Source organism: Rhipicephalus microplus, unplaced genomic scaffold (assembly GCF_043290135.1).
Source record: "Rhipicephalus microplus isolate Deutch F79 unplaced genomic scaffold, USDA_Rmic scaffold_297, whole genome shotgun sequence".
Taxonomy (NCBI): domain Eukaryota; kingdom Metazoa; phylum Arthropoda; class Arachnida; order Ixodida; family Ixodidae; genus Rhipicephalus; species Rhipicephalus microplus.
In genome coordinates this window covers 69,494-89,230 of record NW_027464866.1, presented here as the reverse complement: position 1 = coordinate 89,230, position 19,737 = coordinate 69,494, and the positions used below count along the sequence as shown (strand labels likewise).

The window sequence follows — 19,737 nt, the reverse complement described above, 5'->3', positions numbered from 1 at the left end:
GTTAAAGAAGACGGGGCAAGCGGAAGGTCGTCACCGGACCGGGCGCTGAAGATGGGCCGTCGGGCGTCAGACCCGAGCCTGCAGGACTTTGACCGGCCGGGGCCTCCTGCTGTCGTGTTCCCGCTCGAGAGCACCGTGGCCATCCGGTCCTGAACTCCTTCCTAGGACCTGCGGACTTTGATTTCAACAGGCGAGCAACAGCCGTCGGGCTACGGGCCTGAGCTGTGCGCCCAGCTGCTTGGCCAGGTTGACCCTGGTTCGCTGACGCGTCGCCACCAGCCTGCGTTCTCTCGTCACCGACGGTTCCACAGTCCTAAAGCCAGGCAGACGTGGCCGAGTCAGGACGAAGTGAAGAAGATGGCCAGGGCGTGGGAGTGGCGGCCAGCAGAGCTCCTGCATCAAGGTCTCAGCAGGCTCCCACCTGGACACAGAGCTTCTTCTCGTCACCTGACGTGGGCCAGGCCTGTTCTGGTCTTCTGGCGTTGGCCAAGAAACGCCTCCGGCTTCGTGTGCGAGCTGCGGCTGCCGAACGCCGGAAGGTCACTGACTTCAACCAGCCCGACGCTTCCTTCCGTGCAAGTCAACCTCGTGAGCGTCTCAAGCTAATCGCCAGTCTTTCCCCTGTTGCACGAGTGCGTGTTCACCATTACTCAGTCGCACCGGTTGCAAGCCCCGCATCACCACTGTCATCGTTTACGTGAGTGCGTCCATGCCTTCCTTGGTAGCACAGCCTTCGCTGCAAGCACCGCGTCCCGCTATGTTGTGACAAGGCTTATTTTACACTGAACATTTATGTCCATGCACTGCTCACGTCTTTAGCCGTTTGTTCTTCTCGCTAACCTCTTTCTAGTTATGTATGCTGTGTTCTTTGTCTGCTATTTGTTTTTAGGGGTTTCTAAATATATTGAGTGTTGGGAATTAGGGTGGAAGCAAATGGTCTCGTCAGCTCTTTTCCCGATGATGGTTATGTCATCGATGGTTTTTGCTTTTACACGAACCTACACGAGTGCATGCCCGTTAAACGGCCTCGTGACAAATTGGCGTCCGCGACAGGACGAGACCATTTTTACCACTTACCTCTCCACACTAGAACAGGAACATGAGTAGGGCAGACCTAGAGGAGTCGGCAAGACGCATGGGTCTAAAGGCGATGAAGTGGAGGCTTGATGTGGGGAACTTGAGAGGCAGAACTACAGGCATATTTGTGATCGAAAATGCTGCAAGATTTTCGCTTTCCATTCAGACGAAAAAAAAAACAATAATTCTGTTTGCCTTGTGTGGGACGCTATAAGCTGAAAGCTCAGTTCAAATAACCGGCCGCTACATCTAGATTTAGACGACTTGCACAAGGACTTACATTGGTTGTAAATATGCTGTGTTTAAAACTTTATTTCACAAGGAGTGTGATTTTCTTAGTTTTGGGCAGGACACGCCGTAGCTTGGCTGTGAACTCTGCACTGGGCTTTAAGGAAATTTGGTCCAAACGCACAAGGTATAATAAGTGGATTGATTGCAAGATGGCAGTGAACGTTGGACAGCATATGTGTTGTGTGTGGTGAAACGCGCACTTATCTGCAGTTTTTTCATTACGGAAAAAAACTTTTCGAAAGGGGGGCTTTGTGATGTGATTGCGCGCGTTTAAAAAGTGCGCCACTCCATCAGCCAGAAGAAGATGAAGATAACGCTCGGTTGTGGCACGTGTGGGCGTGAAAATTTTGCTTCAATGAGGTCCTTCCACGGAGATTTCAAGGCCCAATGGCTGGGTACCACGAAAGTACAGAATCTCCAATCGGGACGAGACAAGTGGGCCAGAGCGGCAGGAGAAGCCTGAGCAGAGCAGATCAAGGGAGTTAAAGAAGACGGGGCAAGCGGAAGGTCGTCACCGGACCGGGCGCTGAAGATGGGCCGTCGGGCGTCAGACCCGAGCCTGCAGGACTTTGACCGGCCGGGGCCTCCTGCTGTCGTGTTCCCGCTCGAGAGCACCGTGGCCATCCGGTCCTGAACTCCTTCCTAGGACCTGCGGACTTTGATTTCAACAGGCGAGCAACAGCCGTCGGGCTACGGGCCTGAGCTGTGCGCCCAGCTGCTTGGCCAGGTTGACCCTGGTTCGCTGACGCGTCGCCACCAGCCTGCGTTCTCTCGTCACCGACGGTTCCACAGTCCTAAAGCCAGGCAGACGTGGCCGAGTCAGGACGAAGTGAAGAAGATGGCCAGGGCGTGGGAGTGGCGGCCAGCAGAGCTCCTGCATCAAGGTCTCAGCAGGCTCCCACCTGGACACAGAGCTTCTTCTCGTCACCTGACGTGGGCCAGGCCTGTTCTGGTCTTCTGGCGTTGGCCAAGAAACGCCTCCGGCTTCGTGTGCGAGCTGCGGCTGCCGAACGCCGGAAGGTCACTGACTTCAACCAGCCCGACGCTTCCTTCCGTGCAAGTCAACCTCGTGAGCGTCTCAAGCTAATCGCCAGTCTTTCCCCTGTTGCACGAGTGCGTGTTCACCATTACTCAGTCGCACCGGTTGCAAGCCCCGCATCACCACTGTCATCGTTTACGTGAGTGCGTCCATGCCTTCCTTGGTAGCACAGCCTTCGCTGCAAGCACCGCGTCCCGCTATGTTGTGACACGGCTTATTTTACACTGAACATTTATGTCCATGCACTGCTCACGTCTTTAGCCGTTTGTTCTTCTCGCTAACCTCTTTCTAGTTATGTATGCTGTGTTCTTTGTCTGCTATTTGTTTTTAGGGGTTTCTAAATATATTGAGTGTTGGGAATTAGGGTGGAAGCAAATGGTCTCGTCAGCTCTTTTCCCGATGATGGTTATGTCATCGATGGTTTTTGCTTTTACACGAACCTACACGAGTGCATGCCCGTTAAACGGCCTCGTGACACAGTCGTGCTGTACTCTCATCAACGACAGAACATTTCTCCAAAACTATCAGCGCAAAGAAAAAAGTTGCAAGACAACGTCCTCGCGAGGGCTCGAACCTTCGACCTTTCGGTTAAATGCCGAACTTGCTAGCCAATTGCGCCACGGAGGCAGTCGTGCTGCACTCTCACCACCGTCAGAACATTCCATTAAAGCTAACAGTGCAAAGAAAAAAGAAGCTAGACAACGCCCCCGGGAGGGCTCGAACCTCCAACCTTTCGGTTTACAGCCGATCGCGCAAGCCAATTGCGACACGAAGGCAGTCGTGCTGCACTCTCACGACCGTCAGAACATTCCTCCAAAGCTATCAGCGATAAGAAAAAATGCGACACACCGCCCCCGGGAGGGTCGAACCTCCAACCTTTCGGTTAAGAGCCGAACTCGTTAGCCGATTTCGCTGCGGAGGCAGTCGTGCTGCACTCTCACGACCGTCAGAACATTCCTCCAAAGCCATCAGCGCAAAGAAAAAAAAGCGACACACACCGTCCCTGGGAAGACTTGAACCTCCAATCTTTCGCTTAAGAGCCGAACTCCTTAGCCGATTGCGCCGCGGAGGCAGGCGTGCTGCACTCTCACGACAGTCAAAACATTCCTCCAAAGCTATGAGCGCAAAGAAAAAAAAGCAACACACACCACCCCCGGGAGGACTTGAACCTCCAAACTTTCGGTTAAGAGCCGAACTCGTTAGCCGATTGCACCGCGGAGGCAGTCATTCTGAACTCTCACGACCGCCAGAACATTCCTCCAAAGCTATCAACGCAAAGAAAAGAGACCGCTACAGCGCCCCCGGGAAGGCTCGAACCTGCAACCTTTCGGTTAACAGCCGAACGCGCTAGCTAATTGCGCCACGGAGGCAGTCGTGCTCCTCTTTCACCACCGTCAGAACTTTTCTACAAAGCCATCAGCGTTAAGAAAAAAAAAGCGACACACCGCCCCCGGGAGGGCTCGAACTTCCAACCTTTCTGCTAACAGCCGAACGCGCTAGCCGCTTGCGCCACGGAAGCAGTCATGCTGCTCTCTCACCACCATCAGAACTTTTCTCAAAAGCTATCAGCGTAAAGATAAAAATGCGACACACCGACCGCGGGATGTCTCGAACTTCCAACCTTCCGGTTAAGAGCCGAACTCGTTAGCCGATTGCGCTGCGGAGGCAGTCGTGCTGCACTCTCACGACCGTCAGAACATTCCTCCAAAGCTATCAGCGCAAAGAAAAAAATGCGACACACCGCCCTCGGGAGGGCTCGAACTTCCAACCTTTCGGTTAAGAGCCGAACACGTTAGCCGATTGCGCCGCGGAGGCAGTCGTGCTGCACTCTCACGACCATCAGAACATTCCTCCAAAGCTATCAGCGCAAAGATAAAAATGCGACACACCGCCCCCAGGGAGGCCTCGAACGTCCAACCTTTCGGTTTAGAGCCGAACTCGTTACCGATTGCGCCGCGGAGGCAGTCGTGCTGCACTCTCCCGACCGTCCGCACATTCCTCCAAAGCTATGAGCGCAAAGATAAAAATGCGTCACACCGTCCTCGGGAGGGCTCGAACTTCCAACCTTTTGGTTGAGAGCCGAACTCGTTAGCTGATTGCGCTGCGGAGGCAGTCGTTCTGCACTCTCACGACCGTCAGAACATTCCTCCAAAGTCATCAGTGCAAAGAGAAAAAAGCAACAGACACCGCACCCGGGAGGGCTCGAACTTCCAACCTTTCCGGTAACAGCCGAAAGCGCTAGACGCTTGCGCGACAGAGGCAGTCGTGCTGCTCTCTCACCACCGTCAGAACCTTTCTCAAAAGCTATCAGCGTAAAAAAGCGACACACCGCCCCCAGGAGGGCTCGAACCTCTTTTTCTCCAAAGCTATCAGCGCAAAGAAAAAAAAGCGACACACCACCCCCGGGAGGTCTCGAACCTCCAACCTTTCGGTTACCAGCCGGACGCGATAGCCGATTGCGCCACGGAGGCAGCCGCGCTGCACTTTCACGACCGTTAAAACATTCCTCCAAAGCTATGAGCGCAAAGATGAAAAGGCGACACACCGTCCTCGGGAGGGCTCGAACTTCCAACCTTTTGGTTGAGAGCCGAACTCGTTAGCTGATTGCGCTGCGGAGGCAGTCGTGCTGCACTCTCACGACCGTCAGAACATTCCTCCAAAGTCATCAGTGCAAAGAGAAAAAAGCAACAGACACCGCCCCCGGGAGGGCTCGAACTTCCAACCTTTCCGGTAACAGCCGAAAGCGCTAGACGCTTGCGCGACAGAGGCAGTCGTGCTGCTCTCTCACCACCGTCAGAACCTTTCTCAAAAGCAATCAGCGTAAAAAAAGCTACACACCGCCCCCAGGAGGGCTCGGACCTCTTTTTCTCCAAAGCTATCAGCGCAAAGAAAAAAAAGCGACACACCGCCCTCGGGAAGGCTCGAACCTCCAACCTTTCGGTTAAGAGCCGAACTCGTTACCGATTGCGCCGCGGAGGCAGCCGCGCTGCACTTTCACGACCATCAAAACATTCCTCCAAAGCTATGAGCGCAAAGATAAAAATGCGACACACCGCCTCCGGGAGACCTCGAACCTCCAACCTTTCGATTGAGAGCCGAACTCGTTACCGATTGCGCCGCGAAGGCAGCCGCGCTGCGCTCTCACGACCGTCAAAAATTTCCTCCAAAGCTATGAGCGCAAAGAAAAAAAATGCGACACACCGCCCCCGAAAGGGCTCTAACCTCCAACCTTTCGGTTAAGAGCCGAACTCGTTACCGATTGCGCCGCGGAGGCAGCCGCGCTGCGCTCTCACGACCGTCAAAAATTTCCTCCAAAGCTATGAGCGCAAAGAAAAAAATGCGACACACCACCCCCGAAAGTGCTCTAACCTCCAACCTTTCGGTTAAGAGCCGAACTCGTTACCGATTGCGCCACGGAGGCAGTCGTGCTGCACTCTCACGACCGTCAGAACATTCCTCCAAAGCTATCAGCGCAAAGAAAAAATGCGACACACTGCCCCCAGGAGGGCTCGAACCTCCAACCTTTCGGTTAAGAGCGAACTCGTTAGCCGATTGCGCCGCGGAGGCAGCCGCGCTGCATTTTCACGACCGTCAAAACATTCCTCCAAAGCTATGAGCGCAAAGATAAAAATGCGACACACCGCCTCCGGGAGGCCTCGAACCTCCAACCTTTCGATTAAGAGCCGAACTCGTTAGCCGATTGCGCCACGGAGGCAGTCGTGCTGCACTCTCACGACCGTCAGAACATTCCTCCAAAGCTATCAGCGCAAAGAAAAAATGCGACACACCGCCCCCAGGAGGGCTCGAACCTCCAACCTTTCGGTTAAGAGCCGAACTCGTTAGCCGATTGTGCCGCGGAGGCAGTCGTGCTGCACTCTCACGACTGTCAGAACATTCCTCCAAACCTATCAGCGCAAAGAAAAAAAGCAAAACAACGCGCCCGGGAGGGCTCGAACCTCCAACCTTTCGGTTAACAGCCGAACGTGCTAGCAGATTGCGCCGTAGAGGCAGTCGTGCTGTACACTCAGCAGCGTCAGAACTTTCCATAAGGGCTAACAGTGCAAAGAAAAAAGAAGCTAGACAATGCCCCCGGGAGGGCTCGAACCTCCAACATTTCGGTCAATAGCCAAACTCATTAGCCAATTGCGCCGCGGAGGCAGTCGTGCTCTACTCTCATCAACGACAGAACATTTCTCCAAAGCTATCAGCGCAAAGAAAAAAGTAGCAAGACAACGTCCTCGCGAGGGCTCGAACCTTCGACCTTTCAGTTAAATGCCGAACTTGCTAGCCAATTGCGCCACGGAGGCAGTCGTGCTGCACTCTCACCACCGTCAGAACATTCCATCAAAGCTAACAGTGCCAAGAAAAAAGAAGCTAGACAACGCCCCCGGGAGGGCTCGAACCTCCAACCTTTCGGTTTACAGCCGATCACGCAAGCCAATTGTGCAACGAAGGCAGTCGTGCTGCACTCTCACGACCGTCAGAACATTGCTCCAAAGCCATCAGCGCAAAGAAAAAAAAGCGACACACACCGCCCCTGGGAAGACTTGAACCTCCAACCATCCGCTTAAGAGCCGAACTCCTTAGCCGATTGCGCCGCGGAGGCAGGCGTGCTGCACTCTCACGACAGTCAAAACATTCCTCCAAAGCTATGAGCGCAAAGAAAAAAAAGCAACACACACCACCCCCGGGAGGACTTGAACCTCCAAACTTTCGATTAAGAGCCGAACTCGTTAGCCGATTGCAACGCGGAGGCAGTCATTCTGAACTCTCACGACCACCAGAACATTCCTCCAAAGCTATCAACGCAAAGAAAAGAGACCGCTACAGCGCCCCCGGGAAGGCTCGAACCTGCAACCTTTTGGTTAACAGCCGAACGCGCTAGCTAATTGCGCCACGGAGGCAGTCGTGCTCCTCTTTCACCACCGTCAGAACTTTTCTACAAAGCCATCAGCGTTAAGAAAAAAAAAGCGACACACCGCCCCCGGGAGGGCTCGAACTTCCAACCTTTCTGCTAACAGCCGAACGCGCTAGCCGCTTGCGCCACGGAAGCAGTCATGCTGCTCTCTCACCACCATCAGAACTTTTCTCAAAAGCTATCAGCGTAAAGATAAAAATGCGACACACCGACCGCGGGATCTCTCGAACTTCCAACCTTCCGGTTAAGAGCCGAACTCGTTAGCCGATTGCGCTGCGGAGGCAGTCGTGCTGCACTCTCACGACCGTCAGAACATTCCTCCAAAGCTATCAGCGCAAAGAAAAAAATGCGACACACCGCCCTCGGGAGGGCTCGAACTTCCAACCTTTCGGTTAAGAGCCGAACACGTTAGCCGATTGCGCCGCGGAGGCAGTCGTGCTGCACTCTCACGACCATCAGAACATTCCTCCAAAGCTATCAGCGCAAAGATAAAAATGCGACACACCACCCCCAGGGAGGCCTCGAACGTCCAACCTTTCGGTTTAGAGCCGAACTCGTTACCGATTGCGCCGCGGAGGCAGTCGTGCTGCACTCTCCCGACCGTCCGCACATTCCTCCAAAGCTATGAGCGCAAAGATAAAAATGCGTCACACCGTCCTCGGAAGGGCTCGAACTTCCAACCTTTTGGTTGAGAGCCGAACTCGTTAGCTGATTGCGCTGCGGAGGCAGTCGTTCTGCACTCTCACGACCGTCAGAACATTCCTCTAAAGTCATCAGTGCAAAGAGAAAAAAGCAACAGACACCGCACCCGGGAGGGCTCGAACTTCCAACCTTTCCGGTAACAGCCGAAAGCGCTAGACGCTTGCGCGACAGAGGCAGTCGTGCTGCTCTCTCACCACCGTCAGAACCTTTCTCAAAAGCTATCAGCGTAAAAAAGCGACACACCGCCCCCAGGAGGGCTCGAACCTCTTTTTCTCCAAAGCTATCAGCGCAAAGAAAAAAAAAGCGACACACCACCCCCGGGAGGTCTCGAACCTCCAACCTTTCGGTTACCAGCCGGACGCGATAGCCGATTGCGCCACGGAGGACCGCGCTGCACTTTCACGACCGTTAAAACATTCCTCCAAAGCTATGAGCGCAAAGATGAAAATGCGACACACCGTCCTCGGGAGGGCTCGAACTTCCAACCTTTTGGTTGAGAGCCGAACTCGTTAGCTGATTGCGCTGCGGAGGCAGTCGTGCTGCACTCTCACGACCGTCAGAACATTCCTCCAAAGTCATCAGTGCAAAGAGAAAAAAGCAACAGACACCGCCCCCGGGAGGGCTCGAACTTCCAACCTTTCCGGTAACAGCCGAAAGCGCTAGACGCTTGCGCGACAGAGGCAGTCGTGCTGCTCTCTCACCACCGTCAGAACCTTTCTCAAAAGCAATCAGCGTAAAAAAAGCTACACACCGCCCCCAGGAGGGCTCGGACCTCTTTTTCTCCAAAGCTATCAGCGCAAAGAAAAAAAAGCGACACACCGCCCTCGGGAGGGCTCGAACCTCCAACCTTTCGGTTAAGAGCCGAACTCGTTACCGATTGCGCCGCGGAGGCAGCCGCGCTGCACTTTCACGACCGTCAAAACATTCCTCCAAAGCTATGAGCGCAAAGATAAAAATGCGACACACCGCCTCCCGGAGACTTCGAACCTCCAACCTTTCGATTGAGAGCCGAACTCGTTACCGATTGCGCCGCGAAGGCAGCCGCGCTGCGCTCTCACGACCGTCAAAAATTTCCTCCAAAGCTATGAGCGCAAAGAAAAAAAATGCGACACACCGCCCCCGAAAGGGCTCTAACCTCCAACCTTTCGGTTAAGAGCCGAACTCGTTACCGATTGCGCCCCGGAGGCAGCCGCGCTGCGCTCTCACGACCGTCAAAAATTTCCTCCAAAGCTATGAGCGCAAAGAAAAAAATGCGACACACCACCCCCGAAAGGGCTCTAACCTCCAACCTTTCGGTTAAGAGCCGAACTCGTTACCGATTGCGCCACGGAGGCAGTCGTGCTGCACTCTCACGACCGTAAGAACATTCCTCCAAAGCTATCAGCGCAAAGAAAAAATGCGACACACTGCCCCCAGGAGGGCTCGAACCTCCAACCTTTCGGTTAAGAGCCGAACTCGTTAGCCGATTGCGCCGCGGAGGCAGCCGCGCTGCATTTTCACGACCATCAAAACATTCCTCCAAAGCTATGAGCGCAAAGATAAAAATGCGACACACCGCCTCCGGGAGGCCTCGAACCTCCAACCTTTCGATTAAGAGCCGAACTCGTTAGCCGATTGCGCCACGGAGGCAGTCGTGCTGCACTCTCACGACCGTCAGAACATTCCTCCAAAGCTATCAGCGCAAAGAAAAAATGCGACACACCGCCCCCAGGAGGGCTCGAACCTCCAACCTTTCGGTTAAGAGCCGAACTCGTTAGCCGATTGTGCCGCGGAGGCAGTCGTGCTGCACTCTCACGACTGTCAGAACATTCCTCCAAACCTATCAGCGCAAAGAAAAAAAGCAAAACAACGCGCCCGGGAGGGCTCGAACCTCCAACCTTTCGGTTAACAGCCGAACGTGCTAGCAGATTGCGCCGTAGAGGCAGTCGTGCTGTACTCTCAGCAGCGTCAGAACTTTCCATAAGGGCTAACAGTGCAAAGAAAAAAGAAGCTAGACAATGCCCCCGGGAGGGCTCGAACCTCCAACATTTCGGTCAATAGCCGAACTCATTAGCCAATTGCGCCGCGGAGGCAGTCGTGCTGTACTCTCATCAACGACAGAACATTTCTCCAAAGCTATCAGCGCAAAGAAAAAAGTAGCAAGACAACGTCCTCACGAGGGCTCGAACCTTCGACCTTTCGGTTAAATGCCGAACTTGCTAGCCAATTGCGCCACGGAGGCAGTCGTGCTGCACTCTCACCACCGTCAGAACATTCCATCAAAGCTAACAGTGCAAAGAAAAAAGAAGCTAGACAACGCCCCCGGGAGGGCTCGAACCTCCAACCTTTCGGTTTACAGCCGATCACGCAAGCCAATTGCGCAACGAAGGCAGTCGTGCTGCACTCTCACGACCGTCAGAACATTCCTCCAAAGCTATCAGCGATAAGAAAAAATGCGACACACCGCCCCCGGGAGGGTCGAACCTCCAACCTTTCGGTTAAGAGCCGAACTCGTTAGCCGATTTCGCTGCGGAGGCAGTCGTGCTGCACTCTCACGACCGTCAGAACATTGCTCCAAAGCCATCAGCGCAAAGAAAAAAAAGCGACACACACCGGCCCTGGGAAGACTTGAACCTCCAACCATCCGCTTAAGAGCCGAACTCCTTAGCCGATTGCGCCGCGGAGGCAGGCGTGCTGCACTCTCACGACAGTCAAAACATTCCTCCAAAGCTATGAGCGCAAAGAAAAAAAAGCAACACACACCACCCCCGGGAGGACTTGAACCTCCAAACTTTCGGTTAAGAGCCGAACTCGTTAGCCGATTGCACCGCGGAGGCAGTCATTCTGAACTCTCACGACCGCCAGAACATTCCTCCAAAGCTATCAACGCAAAGAAAAGAGACCGCTACAGCGCCCCCGGGAAGGCTCGAACCTGCAACCTTTCGGTTAACAGCCGAACGCGCTAGCTAATTGCGCCACGGAGGCAGTCGTGCTCCTCTTTCACCACCGTCAGAACTTTTCTACAAAGCCATCAGCCTTAAGAAAAAAAAGCGACACACCGCCCCCGGGAAAGCTAGAACTTCCAACCTTTCCGCTAACAGCCGAACGCGCTAGCCGCTTGCGCCACGGAAGCAGTCATGCTGCTCTCTCACCACCATCAGAACTTTTCTCAAAAGCTATCAGCGTAAAGATAAAAATGCGACACACCGACCGGTGGATGGCTCGAACTTCCAACCTTCCGGTTAAGAGCCGAACTCGTTAGCCGATTGCGCTGCGGAGGCAGTCGTGCTGCACTCTCACGACCGTCAGAACATTCCTCCAAAGCTATCAGCGCAAAGAAAAAAATGCGACACACCGCCCCCGGGAGGGCTCGAACCTCACCCCTTTCGGTTAAGAGCCGAACTCGTTACCGATTGCGCCGCGGAGGCAGCCGCGCTGCACTCTCACGACCGTCAAAACATACCTCCAAAGCTATGAACGCAAAGATAAAAATGCGACACACCGCCCCCGGGAGGCCTCGAACCTCCAACCTTTCGGTTAAGAGCCTAAGTCGTTACCGATTGCGCCGCGGAGGCAGCCGCGCTGCACTCTCACGTCCGTCAAAACATTCCTCCAAAGCTATGAACGCAAAGATAAAAATGCGACACACCACCCCCGGGAGGCCTCGAACCTCCAACCTTTCGGTTAAGAGCCGAACTCGTTAGCCGATTGCGCCGCGCAGGCAGCCGCGCTGCACTCTCACGTCCGTCAAAACATTCCTCCAAAGCTATGAACGAAAAGATAAAAATGCGACACACCGCCCCCGGGAGGCCTCGAACCTCCAGCCTTTCGGTTAAGAGCCTAACTCGTTACCGATTGCGCCGCGCAGGCAGCCGCGCTGCACTCTCACATCCGTCAAAACATTCCTCCAAAGCTATGAGCGCAAAGATAAAAATGCGACACACCACCCTCGGGAGGTCTCGAACCTCCAACCTTTCGGTTACCAGCCGGACGCGATAGCCGATTGCGCCACGGAGGCAGCCGCGCTGCACTTTCACGACCGTTAAAACATTCCTCCAAAGCTATGAGCGCAAAGATGAAAATGCGACACACCGTCCTCGGGAGGGCTCGAACTTCCAACCTTTTGGTTGAGAGCCGAACTCGTTAGCTGATTGCGCTGCGGAGGCAGTCGTGCTGCACTCTCACGACCGTCAGAACCTTCCTCCAAAGTCATCAGTGCAAAGAGAAAAAAGCAACAGACACCGCCCCCGGGAGGGCTCGAACTTCCAACCTTTCTGGTAACAGCCGAAAGCGCTAGACGCTTGCGCGACAGAGGCAGTCGTGCTGCTCTCTCACCACCGTCAGAACCTTTCTCAAAAGCAATCAGCGTAAAAAAAGCTACACACCGCCCCCACGAGGGCTCGAACCTCTTTTTCTCCAAAGCTATCAGCGCAAAGAAAAAAAAGCTACACACCGCCCTCGGGAGGGCTCGAACCTCCAACCTTTCGGTTAAGAGCTGAACTCGTTACCGATTGCGCCGCCGAGGCAGCCGCGCTGCACTTTCACGACCGTCAAAACATTCCTCCAAAGCTATGAGCGCAAAGATAAAAATGCGACACACCGCCTCCGGGAGACCTCGAACCTCCAACCTTTCGATTGAGAGCCGAACTCGTTACCGATTGCGCCGCGGAGGCAGCCGCGCTGCGCTCTCACGACCGTCAAAATTTTCCTCCAAAGCTATGAGCGCAAAGAAAAAAAATGCGACACACCGCCCCCGAAAGGGCTCTAACCTCCAACCTTTCGGTTAAGAGCCGAACTCGTTACCGATTGCGCCGCGGAGGCAGCCGCGCTGCGCTCTCACGACCGTCAAAAATTTCCTCCAAAGCTATGAGCGCAAAGAAAAAAAATGCGACACACCGCCCCCGAAAGGGCTCTAACCTCCAACCTTTCGGTTAAGAGCCGAACTCGTTACCGATTGCGCCACGGAGGCAGTCGTGCTGCACTCTCACGACCGTCAGAACATTCCTCCAAAGCTATCAGCGCAAAGAAAAAATGCGACACACTGCCCCCAGGAGGGCTCGAACCTCCAACCTTTCGGTTAAGAGCCGAACTCGTTAGCCGATTGCGCCGCGGAGGCAGCCGCGCTGCATTTTCACGACCGTCAAAACATTCCTCCAAAGCTATGAGCGCAAAAATAAAAATGCGACACACCGCCTCCGGGAGGCCTCGAACCTCCAACCTTTCGATTAAGAGCCGAACTCGTTAGCCGATTGCGCCACGGAGGCAGTCGTGCTGCACTCTCACGACCGTCAGAACATTCCTCCAAAGCTATCAGCGCAAAGAAAAAATGCGACACACCGCCCCTAGGAGGGCTCGAACCTCCAACCTTTCGGTTAAGAGCCGAACTCGTTAGCCGATTGTGCCGCGGAGGCAGTCGTGCTGCACTCTCACGACTGTCAGAACATTCCTCCAAACCTCTCAGCGCAAAGAAAAAAAGCAAAACAACGCGCCCGGGAGGGCTCGAACCTCCAACCTTTCGGTTAACAGCCGAACGTGCTAGCAGATTGCGCCGTAGAGGCAGTCGTGCTGTACTCTCAGCAGCGTCAGAACTTTCCATAAGGGCTAACAGTGCAAAGAAAAAAGAAGCTAGACAATGCCCCCGGGAGGGCTCGAACCTCCAACATTTCGGTCAATAGCCGAACTCATTAGCCAATTGCGCCGCGGAGGCAGTCGTGCTGTACTCTCATCAATGACAGAACATTTCCCCAAAGCTATCAGCGCAAAGAAAAAGTAGCAAGACAACGTCCTCGCGAGGACTCGAACCTTCGACCTTTCGGTTAAATGCCGAACTTGCTAGCCAATTGCGCCACGGAGGCAGTCGTGCTGCACTCTCACCACCGTCAGAACATTCCATCAAAGCTAACAGTGCAAAGAAAAAAGAAGCTAGACAACGCCCCCGGGAGGGCTCGAACCTCCAACCTTTCGGTTTACAGCCGATCACGCAAGCCAATTGCGCAACGAAGGCAGTCGTGCTGCACTCTCACGACCGTCAGAACATTCCTCCAAAGCTATCAGCGATAAGAAAAAATGCGACACACCGCCCCCGGGAGGGTCGAACCTCCAACCTTTCGGTTAAGAGCCGAACTCGTTAGCCGATTTCGCTGCGGAGGCAGTCGTGCTGCACTCTCACGACCGTCAGAACATTGCTCCAAAGCCATCAGCGCAAAGAAAAAAAGCGACACACACCGCCCCTGGGAAGACTTGAACCTCCAACCATCCGCTTAAGAGCCGAACTCGTTAGCCGATTGCGCCGCGGAGGCAGCCGCGCTGCATTTTCACGACCGTCAAAACATTCCTCCAAAGCTATGAGCGCAAAAATAAAAATGCGACACACCGCCTCCGGGAGGCCTCGAACCTCCAACCTTTCGATTAAGAGCCGGACTCGTTAGCCGATTGCACCGCGGATTCAGTCATTCTGAACTCTCACGACCGCCAGAACATTCCTCCAAAGCTATCAACGCAAAGTAAAGAGACCGCAACAGCGCCCCCGGGAAGGCTCGAACCTGCAACCTTTCGGTTAACAGCCGAACGCGCTAGCTAATTGCGCCACGGAGGCAGTCGTGCTCCTCTTTCACCACCGTCAGACCTTTTCTACAAAGCCATCAGCGTTAAGAAAAAAAGCGACACACCGCCCCCGGGAGGGCTAGAACTTCCAACCTTTCCGCTAACATCCGAACGCGCTAGCCGCTTGCGCCACGGAAGCAGTCATGCTGCTCTCTCACCACCATCAGAACTTTTCTCAAAAGCTATCAGCGTAAAGATAAAAATGCGACACACCGACCGGTGGATGGCTCGAACTTCCAACCTTCCGGTTAAGAGCCGAACTCGTTAGCCGATTGCGCTGCGGAGGCAGTCGTGCTGCACTCTCACGACCGTCAGAACATTCCTCCAAAGCTATCAGCGCAAAGAAAAAAATGCGACACACCACCCCCGGGAGGGCTCGAACCTCACCCCTTTCGGTTAAGAGCCGAACTCGTTACCGATTGCGCCGCGGAGGCAGCCGCGCTGCACTCTCACGACCGTCAAAACATACCTCCAAAGCTATGAACGGAAAGATAAAAATGCGACACACCGCCCCCGGGAGGCCTCGAACCTCCAACCTTTCGGTTAAGAGCCTAACTCGTTACCGATTGCGCCGCGGAGGTAGCCGCGCTGCACTCTCACGTCCGTCAAAACATTCCTCCAAAGCTATGAACGCAAAGATAAAAATGCGACACACCACCCCCGGGAGGCCTCGAACCTCCAACCTTTCGGTTAAGAGCCTAACTCGTTACCGATTGCGCCGCGCAGGCAGCCGCGCTGCACTCTCACATCCGTCAAAACATTCCTCCAAAGCTATGAGCGCAAAGATAAAAATGCGACACACCACCCTCGGGAGGGCTCGAACTTCCAAACTTTCGGTTAACAGCCGAACGCGCTAGCCAATTGCGCCACGGAGGCAGTCGTGCTGCTCTCTCACCACCGTCAGAACTTTTCTCAAAAGCTATCAGCGTAAAGAAAAAAAGAGACACACTGCCCTCGGGAGGGCTCGAACCTCCAACCATTCGGTTAACAGCCGAACGCGCTAGCTTATTGCGCCACGGAGGCAGCCGTGCTGCTCTCTCACCACCGTCAGAACTTTTCTCAAAAGCTATCAGCGCAAAGAAAAAAAAAAGCGACACACCGCCCCCAGGAGGGCTCGAACCTCTTTTTCTCCAAAGCTATCAGCGCAAAGAGAAAAAAGCGACACACCACCCTCGGGAGGGCTCGAACCTCTAAACTTTCGGTTAACAGCCGAACGCGCTAGCCAATTGCGCCACGGAGGCAGTCGTGCTGCTCTCTCACCACCGTCAGAACTTTTCTCAAAAGCTATCAGCGTAAAGAAAAAAAGCAACACATCGCCCCCGGGAGGGCTCGAACCTTCAACCTTTCGGTTAACAGCCGAACGCGCTAGCCGATAGCGCCACGGATGCAGTCGTGCTGCTCTCTCACCACCGTCAGAACTTTTCTCAAAAGCTATCAGCGTAAAGAAAAAAAAGCGACACACCGCCCCCAGGAGGGCTCGAACCTCTTTTTCTCCAAAGCTATCAGCGGAAAGAAAAAAAGCGACACACCGCCCCCGGGAGGGCTCGAACCTCCAACCTTTCGGTTAACAGCCGAACGCGCTAGCCGATTGCGCCACGGAGGCAGTCGTACTGCTCTCTCACCACCGTCAAAACGTTTCTCAAAAGCTATCAGCGGAAAGAAAAAAAAGCGACACACCGCCCCCAGGAGGGCTCGAACCTCTTTTTCTCCAAAGCAATCAGCGCAAAGAGAAAAAAGCGACACACCACCCCGGGAGGGCTCGAACCTCTAAACTTTCGGTTAACAGCCGAACGCGCTAGCCGAATGCGCCACGGAGGCAGTCGTGCTGCTCTTTCACCACCGTCAGAACTTTTCTCAAAAGCTATCAGCGTAAAGAATAAAAGCGACACACCGCCCCCAGGAGGGCTCGAACCTGCAACCTTTCGGTTAACAGCCGAATGCGCTAGCCGATGGCGCCACGGAGGCAGTCGTGCTGCTCTCTCACCACCGTCAGAAGTTTTCCCAAAAGCTATCAGCGTAAAGAAAAAAAAGAGACACACCGCCCTCGGGAGGGCTCGAACCTCCAACCTTTCGGTTAACAGCCGAACGCGCTAACCGATTGCGCCACGGAGGCAGTCGTGCTGCTCTCTCACCACCGTCAGAACTTTTCTCAAAAGCTATCAGCGCAAAGAAAAAAAAGCGACACACCGCCCCCAGGAGGGCTCGAACCTCTAAACTTTCGGTTAACAGCCGAACGCGCTAGCCGATTGCGCCACGGAGGCAGTCGTGCTGCTCTTTCACGACCGTCAGAACATTCCTTCAAAGCTATCAGCGCAAAGAAAAAAATGCGACACACCGCCCCCGGGAGGGCTCGAACCTCCAACCTTTCGGTTAAGAGCCGAACTCGTTACCGATTGCGCCGCGGAGGCAGCCGCGCTGCACTCTCACGACCGCCAAAACATTCCTCCAAAGCTATGAGCGCAAAGATAAAAATGCGACACACCGCCTTCGGGAGGGCTCGAACTTCCAACCTTTCGGTTAAGAGCCGAACACGTTAGCCGATTGCGCCGCAGAGGCAGTCGTGCTGCACTCTCACGACCATCAGAACATTCCTCCAAAGCTATCAGCGCAAAGATAAAAATGCGACACACCGCCCTCGGGAGGGCTCGAACTTCCAACCTTTCGGTTAAGAGCCGAACTCGTTACCGATTGCGCCGCGGAGGCAGCCACGCTGCACTCTCACTGCCGTCAAAACATTCCTCCAAAGCTATGAGCGCAAAGATAAAAATGCGACACACCGCCCCAGGGAGGCCTCGAACGTCCAACCTTTCGGTTTAGAGCCGAACTCGTTACCGATTGCGCCGCGGAGGCAGTCGTGCTGCACTCTCCCGACCGTCCGCACATGCCTCCAAAGCTATGAGCGCAAAGATAAAAATGCGTCACACCGTCCTCGGGAGGGCTCGAACTTCCAACCTTTTGGTTGAGAGCCGAACTCGTTAGCCAATTGCGCTGCGGAGGGTGTCGTGCTGCACTGTCACGACCGTCAGAACATTCCTCCAAAGCTATCAGCGCAAAGAAAAAAATGCGACACACCTCTACTGGGAGGGCTCGAACCTCCAACCTTTCGGTTAAGAGACGAACTCGTTACCGATTGCGCCGCGGAGGCAGCCGCGCTGCACTCTCACGACCGTCAAAACATTCCTCCAAAGCTATGAACGCAAAGATAAAAATTCGACACACCGCCCTCGGGAGGGCTCGAACTTCCAACCTTTTGGTTAAGAGCCGAACTCGTTAGCCAATTGCGCTGCGGAGGGTGTCGTGCTGCACTGTCACGACCGTCAGAACATTCCTCCAAAGCTATCAGCGCAAAGAAAAAAATGCGACACACCGACCCCGGGAGGCCTCGAACGTCCAAACTTTCGGTTAAGAGCCGAACTCGTTACCAATTGCGCCGCGGAGGCAGTCGTGCTGCACTCTCACGACCGTCAGAACATTCCTCCAAAGCTATCAGCGCAAAGAAAAAATGCGACACACCGCCCCCGGGAGTGCTCGAACCTCGAACCTTTCGGTTAAGAGCCGAACTCGTTAGCCGATTGCGCCGCGGAGGCAGTCGTGCTGCACTCTCACGATCGTCAGAACATTCCTCCAAAGCCATCAGCGCAAAGAGAAAAAAGCAACAGACACCGCCCCCGGGAGGGCTCGAACCTCCAACCTTTCGGTTAAGAGCCGAACTCGTTACCGATTGCGCTGCGGAGGCAGCTGCGCTGCACTTTCACGACCGTCAAAACATTCCTCCAAAGCTATAGCTATGAGCGCAAAGATAAAAATGCGACCACCGCCCCCGGGAGGCCTCGAACCTCCAACCTTTCAGTTAAGAGCCGAACTCGTTACCGATTGCGCCGCGGAGGCAGCCGCGCTGCGCTCTCACGACCGTCAAAAATTTCCTCCAAAGCTATGAGCGCGAAGATAAAAATGCGACACACCGCCCTCGGGAGGGCTCGAACTTCCAACCTTTTGGTTAAGAGCTGAACTCGTTAGCCAATTGCGCTGCGGAGGGTGTCGTGCTGCACTGTCACGACCGTCAGAACATTCCTCCAAAGCTATCAGCGCAAAGAAAAAAATGCGACACACCTCTACTGGGAGGGCTCGAACCTCCAACCTTTCGGTTAAGAGACGAACTCGTTACCGATTGCGCCGCGGAGGCAGCCGCGCTGCACTCTCACGACCGTCAAAACATTCCTCCAAAGCTATGAACGCAAAGATAAAAATTCAACACACCGCCCCCGGGAGGCCTCGAACCTCCAACCTTTCGGTTAAGAGCCGAACTCGTTACCGATTGCGCCGCGCAGGCAGCCGCGCTGCACTCTCACGTCCGTCAAAACATTCCTCCAAAGCTATGAGCGCAAAGATAAAAATGCGACACACCACCCTCGGGAGGGCTCGAACTTCCAACCTTTCGGTTAAGAGCCGAACTCGTTAGCCGATTGCGCCGCGCAGGCAGTCGTGCTGCACTCTCACGACCGTCAGAACATTCCTCCAAAGCTATCAGCGCAAAGATAAAAATGCGACACACCGCCTTCGGGAGGGCTCGAACTTCCAACCTTTCGGTTAAGAACCGAACTCGTTAGCCGATTGCGCTGCGGACGGTGTCGTGCTGCACTCTCACGACCGTCAGAACATTCCTCCAAAGCTATCAGCGCAAAGAAAAAAATGCGACACACCGCCACTGGGAGGGCTCGAACCTCCAACCTTTCGGTTAAGAGCCGAACTCGTTAGCCGAATACGCCGCGGAGGAAGTTGTGCTGCACTCTCACGACCGTCAAAACATTCCTCCAAAGCTATGAGCGCAAAGATAAAAATGCGACACACCACCCCCGGGAGGCCTCGAACGTCCAACCTTTCGGTTAACAGCCGAACGCGCTAGCCGATTGCGCCACGGAGGCAGTCGTGCTGATCTCTCACCACCGCCAGAACTTTTCTTAAAAGCTATCAGCGTAAAAAAAGCGACACACCGCCCCCTGGAGGGCTTGAACCTCTTTTTCTCCAAAGCTATCAGCGCAAAGAGAAAAAAGTGACACACCGCCCCCGGGAGGGCTTGAACCTCCAACCTTTCGGTTAACAAGCGAACGCGCTAGCCGATGGCACCACG

The 19,737-nt window shown here is 54.5% G+C and overlaps 19 non-coding genes across 19 annotated transcripts; all 19 read right to left on the bottom strand.

Annotated features, from left to right (window-relative positions):
• Positions 1-3,703: 3,703 nt before the first annotated feature.
• On the bottom strand, positions 3,704-3,777 carry TRNAN-GUU (transfer RNA asparagine (anticodon GUU)). Its single transcript has one exon. It is a non-coding gene; the product is annotated as a tRNA-Asn (tRNA).
• A 1,027-nt stretch (positions 3,778-4,804) lies between these two features.
• TRNAT-GGU (transfer RNA threonine (anticodon GGU)) lies at positions 4,805-4,878 on the bottom strand. Its single transcript has one exon. It is a non-coding gene; the product is annotated as a tRNA-Thr (tRNA).
• A 1,170-nt stretch (positions 4,879-6,048) lies between these two features.
• On the bottom strand, positions 6,049-6,122 carry TRNAK-CUU (transfer RNA lysine (anticodon CUU)). The gene has a single exon. It is a non-coding gene; the product is annotated as a tRNA-Lys (tRNA).
• A 3,312-nt stretch (positions 6,123-9,434) lies between these two features.
• On the bottom strand, positions 9,435-9,508 carry TRNAK-CUU (transfer RNA lysine (anticodon CUU)). Its single transcript has one exon. It is a non-coding gene; the product is annotated as a tRNA-Lys (tRNA).
• Positions 9,509-9,582: 74 nt separating this feature from the next.
• On the bottom strand, positions 9,583-9,656 carry TRNAK-CUU (transfer RNA lysine (anticodon CUU)). Its single transcript has one exon. It is a non-coding gene; the product is annotated as a tRNA-Lys (tRNA).
• Positions 9,657-10,917: 1,261 nt separating this feature from the next.
• TRNAN-GUU (transfer RNA asparagine (anticodon GUU)) lies at positions 10,918-10,991 on the bottom strand. The gene has a single exon. It is a non-coding gene; the product is annotated as a tRNA-Asn (tRNA).
• Positions 10,992-12,902: 1,911 nt separating this feature from the next.
• On the bottom strand, positions 12,903-12,975 carry TRNAK-CUU (transfer RNA lysine (anticodon CUU)). Its single transcript has one exon. It is a non-coding gene; the product is annotated as a tRNA-Lys (tRNA).
• A 73-nt stretch (positions 12,976-13,048) lies between these two features.
• On the bottom strand, positions 13,049-13,122 carry TRNAK-CUU (transfer RNA lysine (anticodon CUU)). Its single transcript has one exon. It is a non-coding gene; the product is annotated as a tRNA-Lys (tRNA).
• Positions 13,123-13,196: 74 nt separating this feature from the next.
• On the bottom strand, positions 13,197-13,270 carry TRNAK-CUU (transfer RNA lysine (anticodon CUU)). The gene has a single exon. It is a non-coding gene; the product is annotated as a tRNA-Lys (tRNA).
• A 1,257-nt stretch (positions 13,271-14,527) lies between these two features.
• TRNAN-GUU (transfer RNA asparagine (anticodon GUU)) lies at positions 14,528-14,601 on the bottom strand. The gene has a single exon. It is a non-coding gene; the product is annotated as a tRNA-Asn (tRNA).
• A 957-nt stretch (positions 14,602-15,558) lies between these two features.
• TRNAN-GUU (transfer RNA asparagine (anticodon GUU)) lies at positions 15,559-15,632 on the bottom strand. The gene has a single exon. It is a non-coding gene; the product is annotated as a tRNA-Asn (tRNA).
• Positions 15,633-15,776: 144 nt separating this feature from the next.
• TRNAN-GUU (transfer RNA asparagine (anticodon GUU)) lies at positions 15,777-15,850 on the bottom strand. The gene has a single exon. It is a non-coding gene; the product is annotated as a tRNA-Asn (tRNA).
• A 288-nt stretch (positions 15,851-16,138) lies between these two features.
• On the bottom strand, positions 16,139-16,212 carry TRNAN-GUU (transfer RNA asparagine (anticodon GUU)). Its single transcript has one exon. It is a non-coding gene; the product is annotated as a tRNA-Asn (tRNA).
• Positions 16,213-16,500: 288 nt separating this feature from the next.
• Positions 16,501-16,574, bottom strand: TRNAN-GUU (transfer RNA asparagine (anticodon GUU)). Its single transcript has one exon. It is a non-coding gene; the product is annotated as a tRNA-Asn (tRNA).
• Positions 16,575-16,648: 74 nt separating this feature from the next.
• Positions 16,649-16,722, bottom strand: TRNAN-GUU (transfer RNA asparagine (anticodon GUU)). The gene has a single exon. It is a non-coding gene; the product is annotated as a tRNA-Asn (tRNA).
• Positions 16,723-16,796: 74 nt separating this feature from the next.
• Positions 16,797-16,870, bottom strand: TRNAN-GUU (transfer RNA asparagine (anticodon GUU)). Its single transcript has one exon. It is a non-coding gene; the product is annotated as a tRNA-Asn (tRNA).
• A 74-nt stretch (positions 16,871-16,944) lies between these two features.
• Positions 16,945-17,017, bottom strand: TRNAK-CUU (transfer RNA lysine (anticodon CUU)). The gene has a single exon. It is a non-coding gene; the product is annotated as a tRNA-Lys (tRNA).
• Positions 17,018-18,272: 1,255 nt separating this feature from the next.
• On the bottom strand, positions 18,273-18,345 carry TRNAK-CUU (transfer RNA lysine (anticodon CUU)). The gene has a single exon. It is a non-coding gene; the product is annotated as a tRNA-Lys (tRNA).
• Positions 18,346-19,457: 1,112 nt separating this feature from the next.
• TRNAN-GUU (transfer RNA asparagine (anticodon GUU)) lies at positions 19,458-19,531 on the bottom strand. Its single transcript has one exon. It is a non-coding gene; the product is annotated as a tRNA-Asn (tRNA).
• Positions 19,532-19,737: the final 206 nt, after the last annotated feature.